Raw genomic sequence first — 11,581 nt, forward strand, 5'->3', positions numbered from 1 at the left:
GCCCCGGCCCCGGCGCCCCGTCCTCCCCTCCGCCGGGGGCAGGCCCTGCCCTCGCCGCTGCCGCCGGCGGGCGGACGGGTTCGCGCCACGAGGCGCCGGCAGGTGGCGCGCGAGCGGCCCGGCCGTTAACGGTCGGCGCGGGCGGCCCGGCTGCCACCTCGAGCGGGGCGCGGGCCGTCTCCCGGTGAGGGGGGAGGGGGAGGGGCGAGGGGCGCCGCGCTGGCCGCTGCCCGCTGCCCGTGGCGCGTCCCCCGCGCGGAGCGGCTGGGCCGGAGGCGGAGGGGGCTCCGGCCGCGTCCCGGGCGTTTCCCGGCCGGCCGGGTGAGCTCGCCCCGCGGCGGCTGGCTGAGCAGCCGGCCCGGGGCCCAGCCCAGCCCTGCCCTGCCCTGCGGCGGAGGACTGTCGGCGGGTACCCGCTGCGGGGCGGGCGGGCGCCGGGCCCCAGCGGAGCGCCGGGCTCGGCCAGCTAGGTCGCCGGAGAAGCCTCGGGAGGCCGTCCGGCAGGAACGGCTTGTTTGCGTTCTACAGCAGAACCGGGAGCTTTTCTCTCTCCTCCCTTGCTTTTTTTAGGTTTTTATTTTTGGTTTTGGTTTGTTTGGGGTTGGGGGTTTTTTTTGGGGGGGGGTCAGCATTGTGTATAGCACAGCGCTTTCCCGCAGACTTGAGCTCAAAATTGCGCGCAGGCAAGTTGTTGGCTTGTAGGAGCGCTGGCTGCCGTTCCCACATCGCTGACAGCGGGAACGCGGGCTGAATTCACAGCCGGTGGCGGAGATCAGTAGCCAAGTTCATGAACTCGGTTACCCAGAAGCAGAGTTTAAAATAAGCGATACATTGTAATTCAATCACTGCACGAAATTCCAGTACCTGAAGTGATCCCCTCACTTAAAATATAATTATCAAGTGTACTGATTTGCCTTAATTATTAACACATCTCTCCATCCCTGAACTCCATTGCTCGCCAAAACCCCTCAAACAACAGCAAAACACTATGTGCTTTGCTTTGTGCTCCAGTCACACTCTGCTTACTTCCCCTTCTGCCACAGGACATCCCTTCCTCACCCCGCCAAGCAACTGCCCCTTGCTGGGGGGAAAATACCACTCGTTGGTATTTTGCACGGGTTTGATTATTAACTTTGTAAGGGGTTTGGCCTGTGTGCATTTAAATCAGGAGCAGTATTTGCAAAGAAACAGCTATCTTGATATGAAGACGCGGATGTGAAAGTGTTTACAAGAAGGAGATAGAGGGCCGTGGACTGGGTCTCCTAAGATCTTATTGTAAAATGTTCTCAAAAGGTAGTGATGAACAGTCCTTCAAAAGGATTGTATGTTATCTTCAGTCGAAGATTAATGTACGGGTAGCTCTGCAAGTATTTAAATCTAAAAACAAACAAAAAAAGTGTTTGGATTATATGAAATAAATTAAATGCTACTGAATGTGAGGGTTTTAAAACAAGTTAAAACCTTATATGCCTTCTGTACTCATGACAAGATCATCTCCTGTTCCTCATTCCTTCTTTTTTCTGCTGTTAGTAGCACCTTTCCTTTCCCTTATATGTTAAGCTACTATTAACTACAAGTACAGATGTGTCTCTTAAGTATTTCCGAGGCTGCTACAAGTATACATTCTATTTTCATCTTCACTTCTCACTGCACCACTGCTTTGGTTGCTCGTATCTCAAATTGCTGTGATATAAAAACTGATAAAAGATTCCTGCTAAGAAATACTTTCTTCTTCTGCCTCAGCATGAAGTGTTCTTGAAGTTAGTCTAGTCCAAGTCTCAAGACAGCAATGCTGAGCTTTGGGCTAATGATGAGATTAGGAAATAATTTCCTATTAAGTATCAGAAATAGCAACAAATTTACTTAATGTGTGGAGATCTGGGAATTCCTTCTCTCCAGTCACACTCAGCACTCCCATTTTAACAAACTACGAGATGTAGTTCGTCATTGCAAAATTCTCATAAACTGAAAGGCTATTTTTAGATCCTGGAGAGAGATTTCCAGACCGTTACATATAAATTCTGCCCCTCTGTCTATAGTTGGAAGGGCAAATGCAACAGTGTGGGAAAAATAGTGCCTGTAACTTTGAAAAATAAGACTATTTCAAAATTAGGATGAAGTCTCCCTTGTCCCACAGTAAAAGTTAAATGTAATAAAAAATGGTGAGTCATTGTGGAGTTCATTCATTTCTTTTTTTAGGAAAGATGCACAACTCACTTATACTTTTTACTCTAAGCTTGCGTAGACAAAATATTAATGTCACCTACATGTTAGGCATGCACTTAGTCCTGCTCTTGAATTCCCACCAGAGCTGACATTAACTTCAGAGAAAGTGGGATTGGGCCCTGAACTGATTATTTTGGGTCAAGGTTTTTTTTGTGTTTGTGTAAATGAGCTTTGTCAAATATAGGAACAAAGTCACAAGTCTTTTTTTTTATCAGTATAAATTTTTTGGTCCAGGTCAATGATAATAGTTTAACAATTCTGTACAACACCATTTCATTTTTGTGTTTTTACTCTGAACAAGTATATAATTTTGGACAGAAAAGGCACTTTTAAGTTTGTAAGCATCAGAACCACCTTATTTTGAATATTGCAAGTGTTTTCTACTTTTTCCCGTACTTTGGCTTAAAGCAAATGTTTTAATGTTTCACTGCAACATTCACATTTCATTATTTTTCAGTGAGAAGATGTTACATGATACAAATATTCTTCATCAGCTCTGTGTTTTATCCATTATACAGTTCTCTTCATCCTGAACAAAATGATTTGCTTAACTAGCATATGATTATTTGTTATTAGCTGCAAGGATTAGACATACATCATTTTTCCAACTGCTTGATGAGAAAAAAAATACAGCAACAAGCAAAAATAAAGATGTGAAAGCTGCCCAGTGAAAAGGTGTTTAAAAGAAAACTTCGTCCTCTGTCCAAATAGCAGCAGAAGTTGCTCGCTTGATAATCTCTTACCTTCCTGCCCTACGCACCCAATTTTGCTCCCCATCCTCAGAACTTCAGCTTGTTTCTTAGCCTCATTTAAAAAGTGAGGGGGAAAAAAAACTTAATTTAAAAAATGTAAAACCTTTCATTGGAAATAAAAGTTATTTTTGAGCTTCCATAACAAATAAGTTTTTAAGAATATATATTCTTTACAAGCTCTACTAGCTCTAGATGCCTCAGATTTAGCTGGTTTGGGTTGGTGGGGTTTTTTTGTTCCTTCCTTAAAATCTGCTTTAGTAAATTGTAGTCCACCTTCAGTCTGCAGAAACCAGTTTTTAACTTTTCACACACACCCCCCCCACACACACACCCCCACCCCAGCATTGTTTTTTCTTCACTCTCCTTTCCTGGCACTGCAAAAATCCTGGTAGTCGTTTCAAGTCCTGAGCATATCTAACTGAAAGAGCAAAACTGCACGTGTTTTCTCTTGAGAAACCCAGCTCCTACCATCCTTGTAGCCTTTCTTTCTTTTGGGCTTAACTGGCTCACATGTTTGCCTTTCTGTAGCAGCTGGGTGGGCAGGGGAAAACCTCCAGATTCAAAGAAATGACAGCTGCAAAGCCAGCACAAAACAGTATAGTTGCTCTGTACAGTCGTTCTTTGGAGAAGTTAGAAAGCTATGGGTTATGGAGAACTGACCTCTTTTAATTTTGGTATAGAGTCTCATAAACAAATAGTGCCATCCAAGTATACCTGAGCTACCAGTAACATGCACAAGAAAGACAGAGAAAGACAGACAGATAGAAACAAGGAAAAGAAAGGAAAGAGAGAGGGAGGGAGGGAAAGGAAAAGACAAGATGCATGCTCTGAAAGATATTTCTTACTCCTCTGAACCTCCTTCAGCTTTTAGATTTTGTATATGTCATTTGTATATGCTGGGTTCTTGTTTTAGGGCAAAAAGTTTCATCAGCATAAGTGTTCTGAAGACAGGTTACTGCCACCATTTAGTATGCATAGATGACATACATGAGTAATTTGAAAAATCACGTTTTGTTTCAATTTACCCTGAAGGATACTTAAGCTTGGGCTTTAACTAACAAGGGTAATTGATCTTTTCCATTTCACAGGATCATGGAAGACCTGAGGCTACAAGGGATCTCTAGAGATTGTCTAGTCCAAATCCCTGCTCAAAAGTGGGGTCAAATAGAGCAGGTTGCTCAGGGCCATGTTCACTTGGGCTTTGAATATCTCCAAGGATGGCGACTCCACAGCCTCTCTTGGCAACCTGTTCCCATGTTTGACCACCCTCAGAGTAAAGAATTTCTTTCCTTATGTTTAAGTAAAATTTCCTGTATTGCAATTTGTGCCTATTGCCTCGTGTCCTTTCACTGGGTGCTACTAGAAGAGTATGGCTCCATCTTTTTTTTTTTTTTTTTTGTAATTTTATTTTGCTATTCCTGGGACGCTCAGTGTCCTGATTAGACTTAAAGCATTTGTTAAATGCAGACTACCTGCAGTGAAATCACCAGTGCTGCTTATAGTACAAGAAGATATGGGATGCTTGAGGCATTGCAGGACCCTGGTTTGGGAGAACTGTTACAGTCCGTCTCTCAGGTGTGCTCAGTATAGCATCAGCAGATGATGGTCAGCACTCAACATCATTAGCCACTCAATCGATATTATGCTTTTTCCTCTTGTGTGTTTTTTGTTTTCTTGTGGTGAACTAGTAGTTCACAGCTTCCAGAAACCATAGTTGTCATTGCTGTACCAATCCAACTTTGTGTATAATATCCAGTTGCATGATATTTATATAAAGAGCTGTTTCTCATTTCATACTACACAACTAATTGTTCTGGCCCTTATCTCAGCTGCATCAAGCAAAAACTAGGTAACTGTTCTTTTAAACAAGAATTACGTAGTCAATACAAAAGTCTGTTATATTTTAAGAAAAGGAAGGTCACACAAAACAAATTAATCTTTCACAAAGTAAGAAAGAATGAACAAAAAGATCAACGCTTGTTTTCTAAATCTTGGGTTTTTTTCTTTTAACCCTATTCCTGCCCCCTTCAGCTTACATTAAAGTGAGAAAAAGAGGAAGAAATTTGAAGTGTCAAACTTGTGAAACATGAGCTTTTCACAGCTATCATCTACAGCCTTCTCTCTTGCCTCTAGTGGGGTCAACACACCCTTTCCCCAGTTTGTTTCACCCAGCCTTTCAAATTCACTGATTTGGAAACTTTTGATATCCTATTTTTAACTCATCCTCACACAAACTATTTGTCTAACGTTTGAGAAGATTAACTCTCCCATTGTAAATCAACACCCATCACTAAACTGGTAATACTTACATATCTAGTTAAATATGTGACATGAATACCTTTTAAGATATTTTTGCTCTTGTGTAAACAAGACCAGATATAGAGTCATTTACTGGAGGAGAAGAACATCAGTAGTTGATAATACAAGGTTCTTTTGTTAATACCTGTTAAAGACTTATTTAACACTAATGAATAAGGCCATTTCAAGATATCAGGTTTTCCTTGTTATCTTCATCTAGAATGGCTTATTAATCAATTAGAACAGAAGGGGTCTTGAAGGAAAAAAACAAAACAAAACCAACTCAGGAAGAAATCTGAACTAGGATTTACAATGCCATTAAAGTAATTCACTAAGAAAAATGCTAATTAGCTGTGCCATCCTTTCCCAGAGTCCTTGTCCTAGGTCTTTGCAGCTCTGCTGGAAATGTGGTTTTAACTTTACCTTTATAGTCCTTCATAATTTAGCCTCCTTACCTCCAGCTGATCTAATATGGCTACCACTATGCCCGGGTTTTATGGCCCAGTAGCTTCTGCTACAAATGTTGTCCTCTCTCCTCCTATTGCTAATTAAGCATGAGGGAAATCCCTGATCCCAATTTGCATATGGACTCCTACAAAACACATGTAAAGGTTCATTATGAGGATAAGGTTCTGCTTGCTGACTATGACTGGGAACAAGCAATGAACTCTGTGTGCACCTCCTTTCTCTGTTTCTTTTTCTGGTACTTTTAATAATTATTGTTTTCTTTGCTATACTGCATCCTACTTCAGATTCCCCTCTTAAAAACAAACCAAGCAGCTAACAAAGCTACACCAATTAATTTGCTGAGATTTATAGCGCTCTCCTCCATTTGTCATCTGCTTATGTCTTTGAGACTGACCACAGCGAGGAAGGATTTTCTCTCAGCTATGATCTTGCAGAGGGAGGGAGACAGAGTTTGCACTGCCACCATTCCAAGCTAATTTCTGTGTTATGGTCACTAATCATCCCAGTCTCATTAAACAGGCTTTGTTGTAAGGACAAGATCATATAATTTGTTTTTCTTACTGTATGAAAGGATATGTGAATCAGGGGGCCTAATCCTTGCTCTAGAAACATTTAACCCTTTAATTGTGAATGGAAAATAGAAATAATTATTATTGAGTTGTAAAGCTGATGATCAAAAATGAAGGTTTTCTCCTCTATTCCTGATTTCATGGCTGAGGATATGAAACTACCCTTCCAAAAATCCTCAGCCTTTACAAAGCAGTCATAGTAAACCTATCAACATAGGATGTGCATAGACATCTGAATAGGCTGTATCTTGCAAATTATAGACAACACAAGGAACAGAAACTTCTGGGAAATAATACGTATTAGTTGAGCCAGCATGCTATGATTTCACACCTGCCAGCACAGGCAGTATATGTGAATGTGTGTCCTAACTGCTCATACCCTGGGACCAAGAAGCAAACCTGCAGCTCCTGTTCATGCCTATTGTCTTACAAATAGCAGGACTTGTTAGCCCTCCGCCTGCATATGTGTTTGCTTGGGTTACAGACGCCAGACCTGATGCTGGAAAGTGCTGAGCTCTCCGCTTCCATTAAAGTCACCAGGTATTGATAGATCCCCGTAGCACTAAGAAAGAAGTAGCCCTAGTGTTAATATTACATTTTAAAAGAAAAAAAAAAAATCTCAGATTGAAATTAATGAGGCTAATTAACTAAAAATAAATAAGATGTATAAATTGCTGTGGTCTCAATGAAAGCCCAAGGGCAGCTATTTTCTTCTTAAACCAGCTTAGCCGGGTTTCTACAGGGCAATAGGTATTGTGAGTTGATTTTCTCTGACAGTTTGCTAAAATATGAGTATAAATACTCATACTCCTTAGGCATAAGTAAAGCTGATTGATACTTTTTCTGGTGTGCTTATATTAGAAGGATTTGTAACTCAAACTCGCTGGAGGAAAGATTGTAATTTTACTTTGTGGTTTTATTGTCAAATCCTAGGCCATTTTGGAGGGACTGTGTATGTTGCTACAGTAGGTATACTGACTAAAAATATTTCTGCAAAGCAAAAACAGAGACTGTATGACATAATCTTTGGAATTTAGCATAGTTTGTTCTCAAAGTTGCTCTCCAACTGTTCCCTGCAGCGGGAATTTTTCCTGCAGGCACCCCACACACACATACACACACATATACACAGTTAGCCATTTTCAAGTGGCTTTTTTTTCTCCCTCTACTCAAAGCTCAGTCTCTGACTTCAAGGGGCTGAACAAAGTACCCCTTGTAAGCCCGTGTCACTCCTGTTGTCAGAAGTGAGTGCAGCAGCACTGAAACAAATCAGGTTTTAAGTACATCAGGTTGAAACCTGAGTATCGGGAAATAGGTTTGAAAGAGCAGATCTGCTGGGGTTAGCTGTGGGCTAGAAAGCACTGCCATACCAGTGATGTGCAGTAGGGTAGGGCTTTAGAGAAAAGATACATCCATGCTTAGAGGGGGAGGAGAGAAATCCCAGTTTAATCCAATGCCTTTCTTCACAGGACCCACATTCTCTCGTAATCCTGACACTCTTTGTCAAAAGGGAACCCCTTAGGTTCTCACATTGTTGCTACTTTTTGCATATATAACATTTTTGCTGTGCAAGGGAAGGCTAGTTAATATACTCCATTCAGGTATTTGTACCAGGATGCTAGTAAAACCGTTCCTGAAATGCCAAGATTGCCGGGAGGGTAGCATAAGCTGTTCATGGGATATGTACTTATGGTGTGTAACAGCAAATGCGTCTCATGAAGGAAAGCAATTGCAAATCCTCTGAACAATATAAACCACTGTGTGGAATAAATTACTTTCCAGGAAAATTGTGATTCTTTGAAAAAACTAAGAAGCAGAAGGGTGAAAATGTAACATGAAATAAAATATTTACGTAGAAGAGGAAATTGTTTTCATTGGAATTCTGCAGAAGCAGTCTTTCTAAATACATTCTGTACTTGATCCCAGAGCGGTGTCATTAATTACAGTAGGCCTGCGTTTGTTAAGCTTCTAGCTAATGATCAGACCAAAGCATTTTACAAATCCTTAAGCGGGTATTTCTACAGGAGGCGAGAACATTTGGGTGCTGCCAAATCAAGTCTATCGCTCCCGTGAAGTTACCCCTTCCTAAGTCAGAGTCTTCCACTTGTCGAGTTCCGTTAGACCCGCGGGACAGCTAGACTTGCTGCAGCAACAGAAAACGCGCACCTGTGTGAGGCGAACGCAGCGCAGAGTTGCCGGTCACGGCCCTAAAGCCGTTCCTGGGAAAGGCAGAGCCCAAGGGCAGTCGCCCCGGCCCTCGCAACGTTTTACCCCAAGGCCTCGGCCCGCGCAGCGCGGCGGAGCGATCGCGGAGCGCTGCTGCGCTCACGGGAAGCGTGAAAACCGCTCTTCGGCGAGAGAGGAGAGCGAGAGGGAGAGCGGAGGGCGGCCCGCTCCTCGGGGTTCCCCCCGCGGCGGTGGGTTCCCGCGGGGGCGCTGCGGTGTCGGCGCGGCGCCGGCAGGGGGCGGCCTGCGCTCGCCGCCGGCGCCTGCGGGGCGGGGGGAGAGGGGGGTCGGGTCTGGGCCCGCTCCCCCGGGAGAGCGGGGCGGGCACCGCCGGAGGAGGAGGGTTATCCGAGAGCCGCGGAGCCCTTCAGCCGCGCAGCCGCGTCGCCAGCGTCCGCACGGGCGAGGAGCGCGGGTGCGGCGGGTGCCCGAAGCCCGTGCGATGCCGGTGCCGGATTGTGCCGCTCCTCCCTACGCGCTTCCCCCGGCTCCTGGCCCGAGGAGGGGTTACTCGCCCGGCCGTGAGCGACACGGCGCTGTGCGGTCCCCGGCGGGGCTGGCCGCGGGAGGCGAGGACCGCTGCGCCCCTCGGCGCGGAGCCGGGCTAGCGGGAAAGCTGACGGCGAGAGAGGAGCGAGCAGCTTGGGCTGAAGTGAGCTGACCCCGTCGGGAGCTCTTCGTTTCTTTGAACCCCACTTTTCATTTGGGGAGCTCCCCGGCAGAGACGCTACGAACCAGCCTGCAGGATTTGCCAAAGGCTGGGCAGACGCGGCTGTCGCGCTCGCTGGCGTGAAAGCACCCTGCTGCCTAAAGGGTGGGCTCCGGGTAATACGACTAAATGTCTCTAACGGCCAACCACCGGCAAAGGGAAAATGCCTTTCTCCCCCTAAGATTCTGTCGCACCAGCTCCTCAGCACCCTTTCTTGGTCAATTCGACCCACAGCCCCGGCATAGAGTTAACCCAGTGGAAGGAGAAAGCCAGAACGAACCAGGGAAGGGTCAGCACAGATAAGAGGGGAAAACAGAAATTAGGGCTTGTTGGCAAACTATTTCCCCTGAGCTAACTCCGGGGGGGGGGGGGGGGGGGTTCGGGTTCATGACATGGGTCGTCTACAAACTATGCTACCTATGAAAATTTGACTTTGTTCAATAAAGTACGTCACATTGCAAACCTTGTCACTAGTTACGCCAAGTCAGAGCATGACACCCCATTCAAAATGGCTGCAAAATATTTTCTAAACGAGTGAATATAGAGCTATGTTTTCTTCAGGTAATCAAAATAACTGTGAAGGAAAGTCCAATTTATACAGACAGAGAAGAAAGTAGAAAATACAAGTCTGTCATGGGACCGGGAACTCTTTATTCAGAGGAGAAAACACCTTATTTAGTGATAAAATTGCCAGACAACTTTATTTTGCTTCCAGAACATCAACTTTAACAAAGACTAGTCTCTGGAAACCAGAAGAAGAGGAGTTAAGGCCTGCACACCAGGGCAGAATTAAGATACCTCAAACACCAAGGGTGCTCTTCAGGCTGGCAATAGCCACTGGGAAACATGTGCAGGTGTTCCTGCCGCATCTACTGTGTCACCTCTTGTTTTAATAAGTGGAAGGAGGAAGTAGCCAGGTTGCGTAGCAGAAATACATTTGTGCTAGGAAGCCAGCTGGTGGAAAGGTATCTTTGGGTGGGGAAGTGTGAGTCTGCCTGGTCATGTGGAAGAGAGGAGCAGTATATCTTGTTTTAAAGCTGCGTATCGTAGGTCATGTCCTTAGTGGAGCAAAGGATTTTTGTCTTTCTTACCCTGGAAATTGCCAGCTGGGATGCTGGAGGTGAGTGTGGTGTGTACTTAAAACTATGTAAATGAGATATTTGACAGCGCCCTGCATAGAGTCAGCAATTGTGCTCTTCCTGTTGAGTGTGTTAGGAATTTCTCTCAACTAGGCTTCTCAATAGTTAGAAATCCTGAACAAGTATAGGAAATTGCTGAAGAAAGGAAGGCTACAGCTGAGAGAACCTGACCGTATGAAGCATGTCTGACTTGCCATAAAGTGTAGTGAGTATGTGAATCTGTAGAGTTCACAGTCATTATAGTATTCATTAAAAGGGCTATTATTGCCAGGTGATGTTAAAACCCTCCCTCCTTTTCCTTTGTGAATGATTGTAAGCCTGTTTGCGCTTTACTGGGGTGCTGTAAAACTAAGGGTGTCAAATGGTCAGAACTGGATAATACTTCTGCCAATTCTGTAAAATGGTCTAAAGCTGGTGTTTCTTGTTTGTCTGGCATCCACAATTACTCTTAAATTAGTATAATTTGTTTGGCTTATTACAGAAATATAAAGCATGAAATTCTATCCTCAAAAAGAGATGCCAACTCACTGGAGACAGAAAAGCATTTTGTTCTTCTCATGTGGTCGGGTTGAACTTACAGTATTAGGCTACGTGAAGACAATGCCGTTGCCTGCAAAGGAGATACTTAACTTTCCATGCGTAATTTACCACATGCAATAGTACTAGCCTATTGGATAAACTTTTGGGGATGAAGTCGTATTTGTTTTCTTTGCAACTGCATGGACTGCCCGACTAATTTGCTTTTTTAGTCACCTTGAGCACTCCAGAGCAGGAAGTGACAGAAGGGTGTCACCATGTTCATGTCGTCTTTGGCTTCTCCACCAATACTGTCAACAAGCCAAAACATTTGAGCCAATTAAAGGTTTAGGCTGAGATACTGATGCATCTGCTCTCTGAACAATTCATTCCTTATACAAATATGTAATAACCTTAACTTGGATTAACAGTCCATTAACTGGGTTGGGCCCTGCAACTTTATGGGACAACACCAACCTCGTGCTGGAGCAATGGTGAAGAAACCATTGTACTTGCAGAGAGCTGACCTATAAAAGCAAAAAGTGGTTAAACTCCTGCTCTGGGGAAAGCTGCTCACCTTTATACCATATTCCTTCCACTCAACCTGCTTTGGACCTTTAAGCATTCAAGGGTTTACTTTTCGACCACTTCAGGGGGAAAAAAAAAATCAAAGAAGCC

This window comes from Haliaeetus albicilla, chromosome 5 (assembly GCF_947461875.1).
Source record: "Haliaeetus albicilla chromosome 5, bHalAlb1.1, whole genome shotgun sequence".
In the NCBI taxonomy this organism is placed as follows: Eukaryota; Metazoa; Chordata; class Aves; order Accipitriformes; family Accipitridae; genus Haliaeetus; species Haliaeetus albicilla.